Here is a 9,523-nt window from a genome sequence, read left to right as displayed (position 1 = left end):
TCTAAAAATGCTGCTTTTGCCACAATTTATTAAAAAAAAAAAAAAAAAATTATATAAAAGTTTTATATATGCAAATGTGGTATCGATAAAAAGTACAGATGACAGCGCAAAACATGAGCCCTCATACTGTCCTATATACAGAAAAATGAAAAAGTTATAGGTGGTCACAATACGGCGATTTTAGATTACTGATTTTGTACAAAAAGTTTTACAGTAGATTTTTTTTAGACGGTACAAAAATATAAAAGTATCTAGCCATGGGTATCATTATAATCGTATTTCCCCACAGAATAAAGAACACATGTCATTTGTACCATAAAGTGTACAGTGTGAAAACGAAACCCTCCAAAATGTGCACAGTTGTGGTTTTCATTTAAATTTCCTCAAATTTTCTAAAAAAAAATTTATTGGGTTCGCCGTACATTTTATTGTAAAATGAGAGGTTTCATTACAAGTACAATTGGTCACGGAAAAAACAAGCCCTTATATGGGTCTGTAGATGGAAATATAAAAGCTATGGATTTTAGGTGAGGAGGAAAAAACGAAAACGCAAAAATAAAATTGGCCTGGTCCTTAAGGTGAAAATGGGCTTGGTCCTTAAGGGGTTAATGCCCAAATTACTGCAGTTAGGTATTGTTATGGATCCCTGTTAACCATAAACAAACTATTGGGTTACAATAGAGCTGAAAAAAATAGCCAATAAATAAATACCAGCGCTGTATACGTCTTAACAAATATAAATATAATTTATTATTTAAAGGAAATATAACGTATCAACTTTATATTTCCTTTAAGTAATAAATGATTTATATCTAAGACCCATACAGCACTGGTATAAAGGAAAGACTGGAACTTCTGCTTTCGAATGAATTCCTGTTTAAATGCACCCTAAAAAAGTCATTGGTGTATTTATTAATTTCCCAGAATGCAAATCACCAGAATAAGCTCTGTGCAGACACTGATCAAACAGGAAATGCTGGGAAATGTTGTGAATGCATCTTTAGAGCATAATAGATAATGCATGTACTCTGTTTTTACTTTGTAAATTGTATAGTGGTGCTCTTGGGTGGCTATTTTGTAATGTTTTTCTTTCAAAATCTCTCATAGCCACAGCATTAGTTATAGTAACAGTGGTGTAACTTAATGGGCAGCAAAATCTACAGAAGCAGATCTGCAGCAGAAAATGTGTATGTGTAAACGTACCTATAGATTGTTAAAAAATGACTAGTGCCTACAAGCTGTTAGACAGGTTCACATTTATGTACTGTATTTGTGCACTCAGGACGTGGTTCTAATGATTTTCAACTCCTACATTAAATAGGGTTTTACCACAGGTATAACCTGGTACATTATGTAAAATTAAAAATGTACTGTTTGAAAAATACACTTATTCCACAAGTGCCTTCGTGTTGCTCTGTTGCTTTTGGTTAGGACCATCTTAAGGAATCCATTGAAACAGTTTGGCTCTATGGAAGAAGGAAGCATGTGTGGCAGCAACCAGGTAAGGAGTACAAAGACAAGTGTGTCTTACCTACAGAGGAGCATGGTGGTGGGGTTGTCATGGTCTGGGCCTGCATGAGTGCTGCTGGCACTGGGGGGGACGGGCTACAGTTCATTGAGGGCACCATGAATGCCAACATGAACTATGACATACTGAAGCTGAGCATGATCTCCTCCCTTTGGAGATTGGGCACCAGGGCAATATTCTAACATAAGCCCAAACACACCTCCAAGATGACCACTGCCTTGCTAAAGAAGCTGAGGGTAAAGGTGATGGACTGGCCAAATATGTCTCCAGACCTAAACTCTATTGAGTTTAGGTCTGGAGACATGCTCTTTGTATAGACTTCTGTGCAGAGAAATGTACAGATCTCTTGGGTGACTGGGGAGCGGAGCACAATGCTGTTCACTTTCTGGGCTAATAACAATCGCAATGGGTCTCAGGAGTGATCAACAAACTTTTGACAAGTCTGATCGACATGTCAGAAGTATTTTTTTTTTTTTAATGAAAGTAACACTTAAAAGGCAAAGAACAGGTTGACATTTGGGGAAATATGAATACTCAAGTACTTAAATTGGGACACACAGGAAAGAGGAACTAAATAGGGCAAGGGGGTGGGTAGTGCAACGGAAGAGGAAATATGAAGGACTTGGACCAATAACCTGCGAACCCCAAGCAGTCACCAAATCTATCCATAAGGTCAAGAAGGAATGTGAGAGGGGGCCATCATCTGCTAACTTTTTTTTATCTTTCAGAAGCCTTTTTGAAAACTATAGAAGCAATCTGGTTGCTATGGGCAATAAGTCAACTTTTTCCTCTGCACAGGTTTTAATAAATCTCGCCCTATATGAGGATGCCAAAAAGCAGAGATGATTCTAGGAACAGCATTGTAATCCTGAAGGGCTCAATTCCGAGTTATAAGGGGGAATGAACAAACAAGGCCTCTCTCTCAGTAATTTGCAGGGTTTTTTTTTTATCGCAAAAGACTGAGATGGCAGCATCTTTAGACAGCAGCGATCTCTTTGTTTTGTCTGTTTGCAGAAGATTATGTTCTGGCTGGAGATACAGTACAGCCAAGCTTGTCTATGCACCTCCGTAGGAGAGGCAATAAAATCTGTCTCAGACTTAAGATGTGCCCCCTGCAAGTAAAAACCACTTCTACAATAGAATACCCCTACCCTAAAGCCCCTGCTTCTTACTGCCTTATAAGCTTCCCAATGGGTCATTACCCAATAGACATCCTGAAAGGATTGAAAGCTGTCATTGACTGAAACCACCCTGGGTACAGATGCCAGAGCTTATAAGAGGTGCAGGCTGAGGTTGGGTGGTCACCATTATAGCAGAGAGATATCTCGCGGAGCGTAAAAGATCTGATATATAAGGGAGTATGTCTGGAAATCCCAGTGGAACATCTACAGTAATGGCCATAAATGTTGGCACCCCTGCAATTTTTCTCCTGCAGAAAATGAAGTATTTCTCACAGAAAAGGATTGCAGTAATGCATGTTTTCCTATACACATGTTTATTCCCTTTGTGTGTATTGGAACTAAACCAAAAAAGGGAGGGAAAAAAGCAAATTGGACATAATGTCACACAAAACTCCAAAAATGGGCTAGATAAAATTATTGGCACCCTTCCAAAATTGTGGAAAATAAGATTGTTTCAAGCATGTGATGCTCCTTTAAACTCACCTGGGGGCAAGGATCAGGTGTGGGCAATGTAAAAATCACACCTGAAATCAGATAAAAAGGAGAGAAGTTCACTTAGTCTTTGCATTGTGTGTCTGTGTGTGCCACACTAATCATGGACAACAGAAAGAGGAGAAGTACTGTCTGAGAACCAAAATTGTGGAAAAATAACAATCTCAAGGTTCCAAGTCCATCTCTGGAGATCTAAATTTGCCTTTGTCAACAGTGCGCAATATTATCAAGAAGTTTGCCACCCATGGTACTGTAGCTAATCTCCCAGGGCATGGATGGAAAAGAAAAATTGATTAAAGGTGTCAACGCAGGATAGTCTGGATGGTGGATAAGCAGCCCCAAACAAGTTCCAAAGATATTCAAGCTGTCCTGCAGGCTTAGGGAGCATCAGTGTCAGCACAAAGTATCCATCGACATTTAAATGAAATGAAACGCTATGGCAGGGGACCCAGGAGTACTCCACTGCTGACACAGAAATATAAAAAAGCAAAACTACATTTTGCCAAAATAAACTTGAGTAAGCCAAAATCCTTCTGGGAAAACATCTTGTGGACAGATGAGACCAAGATAGAGCTTTTTCATAAAGCACATCATTCTACTGTTTACCGAAAATATAATGAGGCCTACAAAGAAATGAACACAGTACCTATAGTGAAATATGGTGGAGATTCAATGATGTTTTGGGGTTGTTTTGCTGCCTCTGGCACTGGGTGCCTTGAATGCGTGCAAGGCATCATGAAATCTGAGGATTACCAACAGATTTTGGGTCGCACTGTGCAGCCCTGTGTCAGAAAGCTGGGTTTGCGTCCGAGATCTTGGGTCTTCCAGCAGGACAATGACCCCAAACATATGTCAAAAAGCACCCAGAAATTGATGGCAGCAAAGCGCTGGAGACTTCTGAAGTGGCCAGCAATGAGTCAAGATCTAAATCTTATTGAACACCAGTGGAGAGATCTTAAAATTGCTGTTGGGAAAAGGCGCTCCTTCCAATAAGAGAGACCTGGAGCAGTTTGCAAAGGAAGAGTGGTCCAACATTCCGGCTGGGAGGTGTAAGAAGCTTATTGATGGTTATAGGAAGCTACTGATTTCAGTTATTTTTTTTCCAAAGGGTGTGCAACCAAATATTAAGTTAAGGGTGCCAATAATTTTGTCCAGCCCATTTTTGGAGTTTGGTGTGACATTATGCCCAATTAGCTTTTTTTCCATCCCTTTTTTTGGTTTAGTTCCAAAACACACAAAGGAAATAAACATGTGTATAGCAAAACATGTGTTACTGAAATACTTTTCTGTGAGAAATGCTTCATTTTCTAAAAAAAAAAAATTCAGGGGTGCTAACATTTACGGCCCTAGGACACAGCAGTGTGGTGGTTGTTGGGGTGCCGTTATTTTGTAGCTCCCCTAACAGACCCGATTTATAGCAAATGTGATCCATCGGGACCCATTATTGCCCATTGTGCCCCTTCCTGATAATGGCAGTTAAAGGCTGGAAAAAAAAAAAAAAGAAGAGCCTAACAGCCATTGAAGGACTGGGCACAAGGGTAGTGTGAAAGTAGCCTAAGCGAAAATTATTTATGAGAGGCCGAGTAACAGGAGAATACTATTTCAGTAGAATACTTCCAAACCAAAAGATCAGTGAAGCTGAAGGAAGAACACCACAAAATAAATAGGCCACATAAGGGAAAATTTATCAAAACCTGTGCAAAGGAAAAGTTGCACAGTTGCCCATAGCAACCAATCAGATCGCTCCTTTCCTTTTGCAGAGGCCTTGTTAAAGAGGCACTGTCATTGTTGAAAACTTTTTATATGTTACAGAACGAATCATGTGATGGCTTTTTGCAAAATAAATTTATTTAAAAAAATTTCAATTTCCCCCAGAAATTAAATCTAAAAATAGCCACCACTAGGGGTTGTCTGTCTTTAGCCAGACAGACTAGTGCTGATTTTGCAGCATACCAGATACCGGCCGTAAAGCAGGCCGGTATTCAGTATAGGAGAATTCAGCTGTATGCATACAGCCTATGCGCGGGCACGCACACTCCTTTGAACGAGCTCAGGGAGCGCGCACACACAGGCAGTGCGGGATACAGGCAGCCCCCCCCCCATCCCCCGCTGCACCCCAACCCCCGCGTGCCGGATCATGTGTCCCCCTTCTCATTACCTCCTCCGTCCCGGTCTTCGGCAGCGTCGGTGGCCTGGAGTGGCGTCAATGACGTCGTCTTCCACTGACCGGCCGTCGGCGGTGCCGAAGACCGGGACGGAGGAGGTAACGGGGGAGAGATGAAGCACGGTGCAGGACAGGTGAGTGTATGTGTGTGCATGTGTGTGTGTGTATATATATATATATATATATATGTGTGTGTGTCTGTATGTATGTGTGTCTCTGTGTGTGTTAGGGGGGTGGGGGAACTGCAACCCAATGTGGGTAAACTGTGCTACTGTGGGGGAACTCTGGTGCCTGTCCCTATTGTGGGTGGAACTCCGGTGCCAGCCAGTGACAGCTATGTTGATTAGCATCCAACTTTACTAAGAAAAGATAAAACAGATAAAAGTACAGAATTTTTATGAATATGTTTTCTATTTTCTATCTATAATCCTTGCACTAATTTTATAAAGATATATTCTTATATTTATACATTTTATCCTGTTATGAACTCGCCATTATGTCTTAGGAATACTGCAGGCAAGCTCCAAGTATCTTCCTATGTGTAACATGTACAGCATGAAACCAGAGAGGAAAGGGTTACAGAGTAGAGTTGGCTGACAGAGTAGAGAGGGAGACAAAGACACGCCCCCTCCAGTCTGCACAAAGAAAAAGTTACTGAGCAACAGATAAATGCTTATCTCTCTGGAAATAAAGATCCTAGAGACATAGAACATATATGTACACAATCAGGATTAGGGACCAGGTAACATATGGCTTTTTTTTTTTTTTTTTTTTTTTTTGGAACTATGATAGGCACGCTTTAAAAATGAAAGAAGTCAGTTCATTGGTTGCTATGGGCAACTTTTCCTCTGGACAGGTTTTGATAAATCTCCCCCATAGAGTCCAAATGGTTAACAGCAGAATTTTACACTGTATTGAAGTCCCTGATAAGGAGTGTAGGAGAGAGTGGGAAAGAAGAGAGAAAATTAGCAATAGCAGTCAACAGTTGTATGGTAAAAGGGGAGACGTGTATACTTTACCCACCGGGAGTGATGAATTTGTTATGTTAAGAATAACATATGTACCGAAGTCGTCACATTCAACTCTAACAGTGATCAATGGGAGTAATTTAGCAACAAAAGAGAAAACTTCCTTGAGTATTTAGAATTGATTGATCTACACACTTTTTAGAGCCAGGACTCTCTGTGCCATTAGGTGGGTCCCTTATAAACAGATTTTATGGGGACTAAATTTCTTGACAAAAACGAGAACTAGACCCTCTTAAATTTAGAGTTGAGAATCCTAACATTCTACCTTAGGGTCTATTCACACGGCAGAATTTCAGCTAGCGGAATTCCACCTCCAATGAAAGCCCAATAGACTTCTATGGGATTCCACACTCCCATTCACACTTCTGCAGAATTTCCGCACCAATTCTGCATGAAAACCACAGAAGCGGAATTGGGGCAGATGAGGGGAAATTCTACCGTGTAAATAGACCCTCAACTGCAACTATCACCCCTGCGAAAGAATGGGGACCACTTTGGGGTACCTTGGGCCCTCAGGATAGAGATGAAGCAGTGATGCAGGAGCAGTGAAAGACACACACACCACAGGCACACAAAACAGTCAGGACTGAACTAAACTAGCACACAGAAAAATTAACAAAACATGAAAATCAAAAACAACAAATGCTCAAAGGCCAAGAAGACATGGAAATCTTAAGGGGGTACTTCATCCCTAAACATCTTATCCCCTATTCAAAGAATAGGGGATAAGATGTCTGATTGCGGGGGTCCAGCCACTGAGACCCCCGCGATCTCCGGCATTGCACCCCAGTCATCCAGTGCACGGAGCGAACTCCGCTCCTTGCTGGATTATGGGCGACCACAGCCATCACACTTCCTCGATTCAGGTCTATGGGAGGGGGCCTGATGGCTAGTACACAGCCATCATGCCCCCTCCCAGAGACATGAATGGAGGGTGTGTGGCATGACATTACAAACACAGAAGTTCCAAGCTTTCATGTTGAATGCCACAGTGCTGGCCCGGAGATTGCAAGGGGTCCCAGCAGCTGAATCCCCTAGGATCAGACAGGATAAGATGTCTAGGGACAGAGTACCCCTTTAACTTCAGCTAAAGAGAGAGAACACAGATTAAACATCTAATGGAGTAAATTAAAAGAACTAAGCTACGCTATATACCACATTAAGCTCCCAATAAATTCTGTCTGAGCTAAGGATACAGTCCAAGTCCAAGACGATGTCAAGACAAGGGCAACTTTGGAAGTAGGAGTAAAGAGGCTACCAGCTTCTGGGAATAATTCTTGGAGCCTCTTAAGACCTCCTCTGGCGAGTTAATGAAACGAGTATTAGGGCGGTCAACCTCCCACATACAGGCCGGGAATACACTTCTCTCTCACCAGTCTCCACACATGATTAAATTAGGACTGTTGTTCCAGAGTGACACTGAGAAATGAGGGTAGAAAGAGACTGGCGTTATGGTCCACTGTGTCCCCATATATACACACAGAGGACAACAGTTTTAAAAAACTGGCGGGACTGGCATTGACCTTTAGATACCAGGAGTACCAATGCTAGTCCCGACAGTTTTCAAAATTAACTGTCCTCTTCTGTGTGGGTGTAGAAGGTATCTTTGTACTATATATGTAACTTGGACCCGACGAAGAGTGGAGTAATTCTCTGGAAATGGGTTGTTCTTTAAGGGGGTACTCCGCTGTAAACATTTTATCCCCTATCCAAAGGATAAGATATTAGATCGTTCTGTGCACCGATACACTGGGGTGCCGCAGTGGACATCGTAGAGGTCCCCAGTGGCGGGACCCCCACGATCTAACATCTTATCCTCTATCCTTTGGATAAGGGATAATATGTTTACAGCGCAGTACCACTGAAAGGCCAATAGTGGTGATCACCTTTCCTCTATCATTTTCATCCACAAAACGTGTCAAGGATAGCAGCAGTATATAGCACCCTCCCCATCTCTTTTTTTATATTCTGCATATCGTGTCTACAACATAAAGAGTCCACACAGGCACTTGGAGCACCAGAAAGCTGTAGATCCCAGATGCCAGAGAGCACAATTGGGGACTCCATGCAATCATGCAGTAAGCACTGTAAGTGTAACGCAAGTGATCGACCCTGTATGTCACCGTGCAAGAAGATGCAGTAGGACTGCTCCATGCAGTGTAGAATGTACAGGGCCACCACTACACTATGAAGCTTTAGGACTTGGAACAGCTGACAAATGCAGCAGAATACAGTCTGGGCAGGAGGGAGGCCATATCACAGTAGCGGAAGAGACTGGGCAAGCCACAAGGGGCGATGCCTTCAGGAAAACAGAATACATGAGGATGCCACAAGATGGCAGGTGCCATAGCACAGCACCACACTTCGGGTTCTCCTATGGCAAGGAGATGGGCTCGGGAGGTAGCATTATTAGTTGGGTACAGAAGTCGTTCAGGATGGCTGTATTTCAGGCAGGACGGAAGACAGGTGAGCAGGAGCTGGAGGACAGCCATTCAAGCCGTGCCCTGCCCAAGCTATTTTTAACATTTAGAGATATGCTTTACAACAAGCCCTATAGACCTAGGCAACAATAAACAGGAGCTGTCACACCCATATAGGTGTGCTTTGTGACCTGTGTCATTCCACAGGGACATGAAGGCTAAGCTGTAATGATCATCTATTGTCTACTGGTGTCACCTCTTACTGTACTCCTATCTGTAATGATAAAAAGGACCCTGATGGAAAGTATATAGTAAAATGGAAAACACTTTTTTTTTTTTTTTTTTTTTTTAAATCCCCAAAAATTCTGAAAATAGATGAAATTTCCTGTAAAACATTTCCTGTTCTCACTCAGTGAGAAAACGATTTATAAATGCAGCTTTGGATTTCACGGTATATTAATATTCCATTTTGGACCATTGTACCACTTTCAAACCTGTTGTCATGAGTTCCTCATAGGTCAATAAAAGTCTATTTTCTGAGGAATGGTCTCTTGCTGTATCTAGGACCATAACGTGCTTATACCATAAAAGGGGTACTCCACCCCTAGACATCTTAATCCCTATTCAAAGGATAGGGGACAAGATGTCTGATCATGGGGGTCCGGCTGCTGGGGACCCCCGCAATCTCCGTGTTGGCTCCCCAGCACTCT

This window comes from Hyla sarda, chromosome 6, assembly GCF_029499605.1.
Source record: "Hyla sarda isolate aHylSar1 chromosome 6, aHylSar1.hap1, whole genome shotgun sequence".
NCBI lineage: Eukaryota > Metazoa > Chordata > Amphibia > Anura > Hylidae > Hyla > Hyla sarda.
The sequence above is the reverse complement of the archived record's forward strand: the minus strand, read 5'-3'. Positions refer to the sequence as shown.